The 13,050-nt window shown below is 42.8% G+C and overlaps 1 pseudogene; it reads left to right on the top strand.

The window, feature by feature from the left end:
• LOC123989332 overlaps nucleotides 1-10,758 on the top strand; it is a 26,513-nt pseudogene extending 15,755 nt beyond the window's left edge.
• Nucleotides 10,759-13,050: the final 2,292 nt, after the last annotated feature.

Below are 13,050 nucleotides of genomic sequence, written 5' to 3'. Positions count from 1 at the left end.
CCCCTATACATATCTACCTCCATCACCCAGTAACCCTGTCACCTTACCCCTATACATATCTACCTCCATCACTCCAGTAACCCTGTCACCTTACCCCTATACATATCTACCTCCATCACTCCAGTATCCTGTCACCTTACCCCTATACATATCTACCTCCATCACTCCAGTATCCTGTCACCTTACCCCTATACATATCTACCTCCATCACCACAGTAACCCTGTCACCTTACCCCTATACATATCTACCTACCTCCATCACTCCAGTATCCTGTCACCTTACCCCTATACATATCTACCTCCATCACCACAGTAACCCTGTCACCTTACCCCTATACATATCTACCTCCATCACCACAGTAACCCTGTCACCTTACCCCTATACATATCTACCTACCTCCATCACTCCAGTATCCTGTCACCTTACCCCTATACATATCTACCTCCATCACCACAGTAACCCTGTCACCTTACCCCTATACATATCTACCTCCATCACCACAGTAACCCTGTCACCTTACCCCTATACATATCTACCTACCTCCATCACTCCAGTATCCTGTCACCTTACCCCTATACATATCTACCTCCATCACCACAGTAACCCTGTCACCTTACCCCTATACATATCTACCTCCATCACCACAGTAACCCTGTCACCTTACCCCTATACATATCTACCTCCATCACCACAGTAACCCTGTCACCTTACCCCTATACATATCTACCTACCTCCATCACTCCAGTATCCTGTCACCTTACCCCTATACATATCTACCTCCATCACTCCAGTATCCTGTCACCTTACCCCTATACATATCTACCTCCATCACTCCAGTATCCTGTCACCTTACCCCTATACATATCTACCTCCATCACCACAGTAACCCTGTCACCTTACCCCTATACATATCTACCTACCTCCATCACTCCAGTATCCTGTCACCTTACCCCTATACATATCTACCTACCTCCATCACCACAGTAACCCTGTCACCTTACCCCTATACATATCTACCTCCATCACCACAGTAACCCTGTCACCTTACCCCTATACATATCTACCTACCTCCATCACTCCAGTATCCTGTCACCTTACCCCTATACATATCTACCTCCATCACCACAGTAACCCTGTCACCTTACCCCTATACATATCTACCTCCATCACCACAGTAACCCTGTCACCTTACCCCTATACATATCTACCTCCATCACCACAGTAACCCTGTCACCTTACCCCTATACATATCTACCTACCTCCATCACTCCAGTATCCTGTCACCTTACCCCTATACATATCTACCTCCATCACCACAGTAACCCTGTCACCTTACCCCTATACATATCTACCTCCATCACCACAGTAACCCTGTCACCTTACCCCTATACATATCTACCTCCATCACCACAGTAACCCTGTCACCTTACCCCTATACATATCTACCTACCTCCATCACTCCAGTATCCTGTCACCTTACCCCTATACATATCTACCTCCATCACCACAGTAACCCTGTCACCTTACCCCTATACATATCTACCTCCATCACTCCAGTAACCCTGTCACCTTACCCCTATACATATCTACCTACCTCCATCACTCCAGTATCCTGTCACCTTACCCCTATACATATCTACCTACCTCCATCACTCCAGTAACCCTGTCACCTTACCCCTATACATATCTACCTCCATCACCACAGTAACCCTGTCACCTTACCCCTATACATATCTACCTCCATCACTCCAGTATCCTGTCACCTTACCCCTATACATATCTACCTACCTCCATCACTCCAGTACCCTGTCACCTTACCCCTATACATATCTACCTCCATCACCACAGTAACCCTGTCACCTTACCCCTATACATATCTATCTCCATCACTCCAGTATCCTGTCACCTTACCCCTATACATATCTACCTCCATCACTCCAGTATCCTGTCACCTTACCCCTATACATATCTACCTACCTCCATCACTCCAGTACCCTGTCACCTTACCCCTATACATATCTACCTCCATCACCACAGTAACCCTGTCACCTTACCCCTATACATATCTACCTCCATCACTCCAGTATCCTGTCACCTTACCCCTATACATATCTACCTACCTCCATCACTCCAGTATCCCTGTCACCTTACCCCTATACATATCTACCTCCATCACTCCAGTATCCTGTCACCTTACCCCTATACATATCTACCTCCATCACTCCAGTATCCTGTCACCTTACCCCTATACATATCTACCTCCATCACCACAGTAACCCTGTCACCTTACCCCTATACATATCTACCTACCTCCATCACTCCAGTATCCTGTCACCTTACCCCTATACATATCTACCTCCATCACTCCAGTATCCCTGTCACCTCCCCCTATACATATCTACCTCCATCACCACAGTAACCCTGTCACCTTACCCCTATACATATCTACCTACCTCCATCACCCAGTATCCTGTCACCTTACCCCTATACATATCTACCTCCATCACCACAGTAACCCTGTCACCTTACCCCTATACATATCTACCTACCTCCATCACTCCAGTATCCTGTCACCTTACCCCTATACATATCTACCTCCATCACCACAGTAACCCTGTCACCTTACCCCTATACATATCTACCTACCTCCATCACTCCAGTATCCTGTCACCTTACCCCTATACATATCTACCTCCATCACTCCAGTAACCCTGTCACCTTACCCCTATACATATCTACCTCCATCACCCAGTAATCCTGTCACCTTACCCCTATACATATCTACCTCCATCACTCCAGTATCCTGTCACCTTACATATCCCTATACATATCTACATATCTACCTCCATCACTCCAGTATCCTGTCACCTTACCCCTATACATATCTACCTCCATCACCACAGTATCCTGTCACCTTACCCCTATACATATCTACCTACCTCCATCACTCCAGTATCCCTGTCACCTTACCCCTATACATATCTACCTCCATCACCACAGTAACCCTGTCACCTTACCCCTATACATATCTACCTACCTCCATCACTCCAGTATCCTGTCACCTTACCCCTATACATATCTACCTCCATCACCACAGTAACCCTGTCACCTTACCCCTATACATATCTACCTCCATCACTCCAGTATCCTGTCACCTTACCCCTATACATATCTCTACCTCCATCACTCCAGTACCCTGTCACCTTACCCCTATACATATCTACCTCCATCACCACAGTAACCCTGTCACCTTACCCCTATACATATCTACCTACCTCCATCACTCCAGTATCCTGTCACCTTACCCCTATACATATCTACCTCCTACCTCCATCACCACAGTAACCCTGTCACCTTACCCCTATACATATCTACCTCCATCACCCAGTAATCCTGTCACCTTACCCCTATACATATCTACCTACCTCCATCACCCAGTAATCCTGTCACCTTACCCCTATACATATCTACCTCCATCACTCCAGTATCCTGTCACCTTACCCCTATACATATCTACCTCCATCACCACAGTAACCCTGTCACCTTACCCCTATACATATCTACCTACCTCCATCACTCCAGTATCCTGTCACCTTACCCCTATACATATCTACCTCCATCACCACAGTAACCCTGTCACCTTACCCCTATACATATCTACCTACCTCACCACAGTAACCCTGTCACCTTACCCTTATACATATCTACCTCCATCACCCAGTATCCCTGTCACCTACCCCTATACATATCTACCTCCATCACCACAGTAACCCTGTCACCTTACCCTATACATATCTACCTACCTCACCACAGTAACCCTGTCACCTTACCCCTATACATATCTACCTCCATCACCACAGTAACCCTGTCACCTTACCCCTATACATATCTACTACCTCCATCACTCCAGTAATCCTGTCACCTTACCCCTATACATATCTCTACCTCCATCACTCCAGTATCCCTGTCACCTTACCCCTATACATATCTACCTACCTCCATCACCACAGTAACCCTGTCACCTTACCCCTATACATATCTACCTACCTCCATCACCACAGTAACCCTGTCACCTTACCCCTATACATATCTACCTCCATCACCACAGTAACCCTGTCACCTTACCCCTATACATATCTACCTCCATCACTCCAGTACCCTGTCACCTTACCCCTATACATATCTACCTCCATCACTCCAGTATCCTGTCACCTTACCCCTATACATATCTACCTACCTCCATCACTCCAGTACCCTGTCACCTTACCCCTATACATACATATCTACCTCCATCACCCAGTAACCCTGTCACCTTACCCCTATACATATCTACCTCCATCACCACAGTAACCCTGTCACCTTACCCTATACATATATCTACCTCCATCACCACAGTAATCCTGTCACCTTACCCCTATACATATCTACCTCCATCACCCAGTAACCCTGTCACCTTACCCCTATACATATCTACCTCCATCACTCCAGTATCCTGTCACCTTACCCCTATACATATCTACCTCCATCACCACAGTAACCCTGTCACCTTACCCCTATACATATCTACCTCCATCACTCCAGTATCCTGTCACCTTACCCCTATACATATCTACCTCCATCACCACAGTAACCCTGTCACCTTACCCCTATACATATCTACCTCCATCACTCCAGTATCCTGTCACCTTACCCCTATACATATCTACCTCCATCACCACAGTAACCCTGTCACCTTACCCCTATACATATCTACCTCCATCACTCCAGTATCCTGTCACCTTACCCCTATACATATCTACCTCCATCACCACAGTAACCCTGTCACCTTACCCCTATACATATCTACCTCCATCACCACAGTAACCCTGTCACCTTACCCCTATACATATCTACCTCCATCACTCCAGTATCCTGTCACCTTACCCCTATACATATCTACCTCCATCACCACAGTAACCCTGTCACCTTACCCCTATACATATCTACCTCCATCACCACAGTAACCCTGTCACCTTACCCCTATACATATCTACCTACCTCCATCACTCCAGTATCCTGTCACCTTACCCCTATACATATCTACCTCCATCACCACAGTAACCCTGTCACCTTACCCCTATACATATCTACCTACCTCCATCACCACAGTAACCCTGTCACCTTACCCCTATACATATCTACCTCCATCACCACAGTAACCCTGTCACCTTACCCCTATACATATCTACCTCCATCACTCCAGTATCCTGTCACCTTACCCCTATACATATCTACCTCCATCACCACAGTAACCCTGTCACCTTACCCTTATACATATCTACCTACCTCCATCACCACAGGATCCCTGCACATGAACATATGGTATTGAATTTATATTTCCTGTATATAGTATGTTTACTTACTTTATTGTGTATTCATATTTCCTATTCCTTTTTCTCATGTGTTTTTTTTCTAGTAATACATAGCTACTGATTATTATTGTTGGGTTTTGAGTTTGCAAGAAAGGCATTTCACTGTACTTGTGTACATGTGACTTTAAAACTTGAAACATTAGCACAGTATACATGATCCTGATACTAGCTCCCAGACATCGGCATATATATGTGTATATGTGTATATGTATATGTATATATATGATAGTAGATTGTTGATTTATTGGCACATTGAACCATGTTGTGCCCCATAGTTTTAAAAACTAGGATTGTAGTGTTAGAACAACGACGTCATATCTGTGTTCTGCTATTTTTATGCACATTGTGAAGAGTGGGCACTTTTTGATTTATGCAACTGCTTTAGGTCTTATAAACACAAGTGAGAGACAATTGTTACTTTTAGCTGTCTCCAAGTCTTATAATGTTTTAATTGCTGGGAAAAAACCTCCGATGTCAAGAATCACTTGTATTTGTCCAGGGAACACTGGAGCACGAGGAATCCAAGATTCTGCATGTGCAGCTGGAGCTGAACCAAATCAAGGGTGAGGTGGACAGGAAGCTGGCAGAGAAGGACGAGGAGATGGAGCAGATCAAGAAGAACAGCCAGCGGATTATAGAATCCATGCAGAACACACTGGACTCTGAGGTCCGCAGCAGGAGCGACGCCCTGAGGGTGAAGAAGAAGATGGATGGAGACCTGAATGAGATGGAGATGCAGCTGAGTCACGCCAATAGACAGGCCACTGATGCCACGAAACAGCTGAGAAATGTCCAGGGACAACTTAAGGTAAAGAATGTCAACTTGTGACTGATTTGTTTTGATCTCAGATTAATCCAGCAATGTAATAAAGTAGAAAAGCAGTCACATTTTTCATAAAGACAACATTCACACGTCCACACTCTGTCGTTTTCAATTCCAGGATGCCCAAATTCTCCTTGATGACGCTGTCCGTGAGTCAGAAGACATGAAGGAGCAGGCTGCCATGGTGGAACGCAGGAACGGTCTGATGATGACAGAGATTGAGGAGCTGAGGGCTGCTCTGGAGCAGACTGAGAGAGGCCGCAAAGTGGCTGAGCAAGAGCTGGTGGACGCCAGTGAGCGTGTGGGACTGCTCCACTCTCAGGTACGGGTCTGGTCACTCATTGGCAGTGTGATGATATGAGGAATATGCCTAGAAAGCCGTACTACTATGGCTGACCCTGTAAAACAATACATTTCACAGCACCTATCCAGTGTATGTGACAACATTATTTGGGGATAAGGTAAAAAGGGACTAGACAGTGGTTTCATAAATCTAAAGATTTTTCCGGGAGTATATCTGCACATGGGGAGACAAATGGAACTTCCACTTAATGGAACCAAATTAAACAGTTGTCTCCAACGTGCCTTTCATGACAATCTTTGTCATGTCCTATTTTAGCTTATTCTAGACACACAGTGCATTCGGAATGTATTCAGACCCCTTGACCTTTTCCACATTTTGTTACATTATTCTCAAATGGATTTGAGAATAATTAACAATACCCCATAATGACAAAGCGAAAACAGGTTTTTAGAAATGTATAAATATTAGAAAAACATAAATACCTTATTTACATAAGTATTCAGACCCTTTGCTATGAGACTTGAAATTGAGCTCAGGTACATCCTGTTTCCATTGATCATCCTTGATGTTTTTACGACTTGATTGGAGTCCACCTGTGGTAAATTCAATTGATTGGGCATGATTTGAAAAGGCACACACCTGTCTATAAGGACCCACAGTTGACAGTGCATGTCAGAGAAAAAACCAAGCCATGAGGTCAAAGGAATTGTCTGTAGAGCTCCGAAACAGGATTGTGTCGAGGCACAGATCTAGGGAAGGGTACCAAAACATTTTTGCAGCATTGATGACCCCCAAGAACACAGTGGCCTTCATCATTCTTAAATGGAAGAAGTTTGAAACCACCAAGACTCTTCCTAGAGCTGGCCACCCAGCCTACCTGAGCAATCGGGGGAGAAGGGCCTAGGTCAGTGAGTGACCAAGAACCTGATGGTCACTCTGACAGAGCTCCAGAGTTCCTCTGTGGAGATGGGAGAACATTCCAGGAAGACAACCATCTCTGCAGCACTCCACCATGAAGGCCTGATTGGTGGAGTGCTGCAGACGGAAGCCTCTCCTCAGTGAAAGGCACATGACAGCCCACTTGGAGTTAAATACTCTCAGTTTTGTTTCTCATGGTCTATCTGGTCTGATGAAACTAATATTGAACTCTTTGGCCTGAATGCCAAGCATCACGTCTGGAGGAAACCTGGCTCCCTCCCTACGGTGAATGGTGGTGGCTGCAGGTACTGGGAGACTAGTCAGAATCAAGGAGAGATCCTTGATAAAAATATGCTCCAGAACACTCAGGACCGGGTCAAAGGTTCACATTCTAACAGGACAACAACCCTGAGCACACAGCCAAGACATTGCAGGAGTGGCTTCAGGACAAGTCCTTGAATGTACTTGAGTGGAGAAACTCCCCAGATACAGGTGTGCCAACCTTGTAGCGTTATACCCAAGAAGACTCGAGACTGTAATCGCTGCCAAAGGTGCTTCAACAAAGGACTTAGTAAAGGGTCTGAATAGTTATGTAAATGTGATATTTCAGTTAAATTTTTTTAAATAAATTAGCAAAAAAGTCTTAACAGTTTTTACTTTGTCATTATGGAGAATTGTGTGTAGTTTGAGGGGGGGGGGGGGCATTTTAGAACATGGTTGTAATTGTAACAAAATGTGGAAAACATCAAAGGGTCTGAATACTTTCCGTATGCGCCGCACATCCATGCCATTTCAGATACTATAGCATACTTTATAAAGTACATCAAAGGAAATTAATTACCTAAATACTTGATTAAAAGCCCCTTTTTAAATATTTTTTCTTTTAACAATCTTAGCATTGAAGAGATTGATTTATGGGAGATTGATTTCCATGGTGTGACTGATATATTGTCTTGAGAAGGCGTTTCAGCCAGTCATTGATTGATCTATATTTCCTCCTCCAGAACACCAACCTTCTGAACACTAAGAAGAAGCTGGAGGCTGACCTGGTGCAGGTGCAAGGAGAGGTGGACGACATCATCCACGAGGCCAGAAACGCAGAAGAGAAGGCCAAGAAGGCCATCACTGATGTGAGTCCATATGTTTGGCCAATACACAGTACAAGGTCTCCAGGCTAACCACATGAAAGTGTTTGATCTGTATCAAATTCTAACTATCAGTTTTTTTCATAAGATTTTATGAGTGCAACAGTTAATAACAGCAGAATAACTAAGTCAAGACATGCGGTTATCAGATCATTACAGGAAAACCTGTCTGTGTTGCCATAAGGTCTAACCTTCATTAAACCTATTTAATGATATTTCAGGCGGCCATGATGGCTGAGGAGCTGAAGAAGGAGCAGGACACCAGTTCTCACCTGGAGAGGATGAAGAAGAACCTGGAGGTCACAGTCAAGGACCTGCAGCACCGTCTGGATGAGGCTGAGAATCTGGCCATGAAGGGAGGCAAGAAGCAGCTCCAGAAACTGGAGACCAAGGTGAGTTATTCAGGGATTTAGAAGATGGGGTAAACAATTTGCTTTCAATAACCCATGTGGATAATGATACTGTCATTATCATTAGAAACTCTCCCATTAAATTTGCAAAAAGGACATAGGAAGAGACAAAGCCTATGTGATAGTTGAGTATCTGAACAAAGTCTGTAACTTTCGTCAACACCATGTCTTGACGTTAGCCTGGAGGAAATACCTCTATTTATTTGCAGTGATTTGAAACTGATTCCTCCTCGTAAAATAACATGACCATTTCATCTGTGAAGGTACGTGAGCTGGAGGCTGAGGTGGAGTCCGAGCAGAGAAGAGGTGTAGACTCAGTTAAGGGAGTCCGCAAGTACGAGCGCAGAGTCAAGGAGCTCACATACCAAGTAAGAAAAGCACCTTAACACACAGTAATACAGACAGATGTGTATGAAAGGATGGACACTGATACATCTACTTCCGCCCACAGACTGAGGAGGACAATAAGAATATTATCAGACTTCAGGATCTAGTAGAAAAGCTGCAGCTTAAAGTGAAGGCCTACAAGAGGCAGGCTGAGGAAGCGGTGAGTTTGGCCAAAAATGTATAGCAAGTATAATGGTTTTAGCCTGTTTTAAGTTGTGTAGTGAACTTGGCCATAGTAAGCAAAGCAAGAAACAAATATGCATTCCTGAATAAACCACTGTTGTTCTTTGTCCCTCCTCCCAGGAGGAACAAGCCAACCAGCACATGTCTAAGTTCCGTAAGGTTCAGCATGAGCTGGAGGAGGCTGAGGAACGCGCTGACATTGCAGAGTCCCAGGTCAACAAGCTCAGAGTCAAGAGCCGTGACTCTGGAAAGGTAAAGATCTGCTTTTAAACCTACATCTGAATAATGTTCAAATAAGACTTCATCGTGATCAATAAAGGCTGTCACAGACTCAGATTAAACCTAATTCAAAACAAATAATAGTTTGGCTGCATTAACATGGCCAAAATTATTATTGGACACAATTAAAGGAGCTATATGCAACAATTCCACCTGTCAATTACAATATAAATCCACAAGAGCAAAACATACCTTTTAGAAGGCCGCATATCACTTTTACAGCTAATTAGCATTTTTACTGTGACTAGCTGGTCCGGCTTTTGTGTACAACTTCCCGAATTATGATTGGTTATCGTTTGAGACGTTCACAACAGCAAAAACATTAGCAGTACAAACTTCTTAACGGCTCTGCAACTGACGTTTTTAGGATTATGACCATGGAGAAGAAGTACTAAGCCGTGCTAGGCGTTTCTAAGCAAAGTTCTTAAAAAAACATGAAGAAATTTAATTTAAGGTTAATGTTCCTTTAATCTTAATTTTAAAAGATCAGAGGCATTTCATTCCAAGTAAATTTTAATGTAACCACAATTTTAGTTATTGTTGATCTTGAGCCCAGAACTGGATATACTCATTAATATCTATAACTTTCTCTTACAGGCCAAAGAAGAGTAAACCTATTTTATTTTAAATAGAGAACTTGGACTGAACAATTCTTAAGACAGCCTTACATTATTCTAGCTACTACAAGGCAGAGAAACCAGGCCAGGGGCTGGGTGGTTAGTGGGGGTATTGGTATTTCATTATTTTTTTCTCCTTGTAATTTGTTTTTTGTGTTTTGTTGTCCATTTTGTTTTGATGCGTGTTGTTGTGGTTGTCTTGTGTGTAAAAGGGGTAGCCCACAAATTGTTTTGGGAACTTGTTTACACTGTTGTATGCTCCTTAATAAAACATATTTGAAATGTAAAAACATTTGTACTGTACCTTTGGTGAATTCACTTTACATTATAAAAAAAACTGTTAAATTAACATTTTACACAACTAGGAAACATCTTGTAAATGTAGGCCTATAAAGAAATTCAATATTATCCGAAAGCTGTGCTGTAACAATTAGATTAGATTCAACCACTGACTCCACACTGTTCCGAAGGCAGATTATAAGTATAATATTTAAGTGGTAATGCCAGAGAAGCCGGAGTTTGGAGGATATATTGGCAAGGGTGTTGTTGGGCCCCAGACAAAGTTATTTTGATGAATTGATTCATACTATTCCATCCTTCCACAAGATATAGTCCCGACACAGATCTAGGGTTGCTACCCAAGCCGGCTGGTTGTTCGTTCTATGGGTTCAGTTGCTACAGACGCAACCCAGTCGTTCAGTCTTTTTGTTCTGTATCTATAGACGCGACCCAGTCGTTCGTTCTAAATGTTCCATACTGGCTGGTAACGTCATTATCCCTTGCTTGATAGCTATCAAACTACTGCTAACTTACAGTCATGTCAAAACATACAGCCAGAATAACAGCAAAGTAGCCACATTTGCATTTGTTTAAGCTGTTTTCTAGTGACATTTATTCGGATAAATCCGTAACAATGAGCTAATGAGGCGCGATTTCGCCTGGCATAGAACATTTTCTGACTCGACAGGAAATGCCTCTGTTGTTCAGTGTTATTATGACAGATGTTAAAGCCCCTCGGGGTATAGTTCTATGGGTCTGTTGTGATCGATTGCAGATCTAAATAGCCTGTTAGCGGCTGTTACCTTCAATCCTTTAGGGAAAACCTTGGTATCCAGTCTCACAGGCACCAGCAGCTCCCCAGTGATCAAGCCAATACAGCAGCTTCCAAACTAAGTGCCCAACCCTGCTGCTTAACAACTAGGCTAATTCATGGTCGTACAGGAGCACTTTACATTATTCAAGCAATGTTACACGTTATCCATGTAACATTGGGGCGGCAGGTAGCCTAGTGGTTGGTGTTGGGCCAGTAAACTAAAGGTTGATAGATAAAATCCCCAAGCTGACAAGGTAAAAATCTGTTCTGCCCCTGAACAAGGCAGTTAACCCACTGTTCCTAGGCCGTCATTGTAAATAAGAATTGTTCTTAACTGACCTGCCTAGTTAAATGAAAAAAAATATATTTAAAAAATCCACTGTACTTTGATTTAAAGTAATGTGTTTTACTTGTAACTAAATACATGAATAGGCTATATTTGATTTAACATTCATACTACTCTATGACTACTCTATGACATCTCACATTCCAAATCAAACTTTCATGTTTATGGTTTGAATCATGCCACCACCAAATGCAAATAAAAGCCATTACATGAGGTCCATAGAGCACACGCATGATGACAGTTGTGGTAGAACTACTTTGCAACATCAATCATTCTTTCTGGATCGAGTCTCTCTCTGCCAAAATGCCACTGCCAAAATTCTGCATACAATCATATACTCGATGACAGTCCATGATTTAGCTACTCAATGACAGAAAGTGCTTAACACTATGGCTAGAGTTCAACCCTCACATTATGTGTACTCAATGAGAGCTTAGTGAAACATTTAAAGAGTGGCTGACAGGTTGTGTGAAGTGTAAGATAAATCATTTACCATTAAAATACTGTAACTTCAGCGATCCAATGCCATAGTCCTTATTCCATTGCCTGCGTGGTGAGCACACACTCTACCCATAAACACGAAGTGGGTCCCTGTTGGATTTCAGCATGAAGTAGGACGTCATCGCATCATAAACACTGGTGACATGAAGGAAGGTGTTCATTTATGATAACTATTCCCTGTGAGTTATCTTTAGATTATATTGAAGCTGTAAAGATATACAGTAGAAAGTATTCACACCCCTTGACCTTTTTCAAATTTTGTTGTGTCAAACCATGACTTTAAAATGTATTAAATTGAGATTGTGTGTTACTGGCCTAAATGTTTACAAATTAATTTAATTTTTTTTAAAAGCTGAAGTGTTTTTAGTAAAAGATGATTCAACCCCTTTGTTATGGCAAGCCTAAATAAGTTCAGGAGTAATAATTTGCTTAACAAGTCACATGTGCAGTAATAGTGTTAAACATGATTTTCGAAAGACTACCTCATTTCTGTACCCCACACATACAATTAGCTGTAAGGTCCCTCAACCACAAAGAAGACCAGGGAGGTTTTTCAATGCCTCGCAAAGGGTCCCTATTTGTAGATTAAAAAATAATTAAAAAACAGACGTTGCATTGTGAAGTTATTCATT

This window comes from Oncorhynchus gorbuscha, linkage group LG11, assembly GCF_021184085.1.
Source record: "Oncorhynchus gorbuscha isolate QuinsamMale2020 ecotype Even-year linkage group LG11, OgorEven_v1.0, whole genome shotgun sequence".
Lineage (NCBI taxonomy): Eukaryota > Metazoa > Chordata > Actinopteri > Salmoniformes > Salmonidae > Oncorhynchus > Oncorhynchus gorbuscha.
Note: the sequence above shows the minus strand (reverse complement) of the source record. Positions and strands in the feature narration are given on the sequence as shown.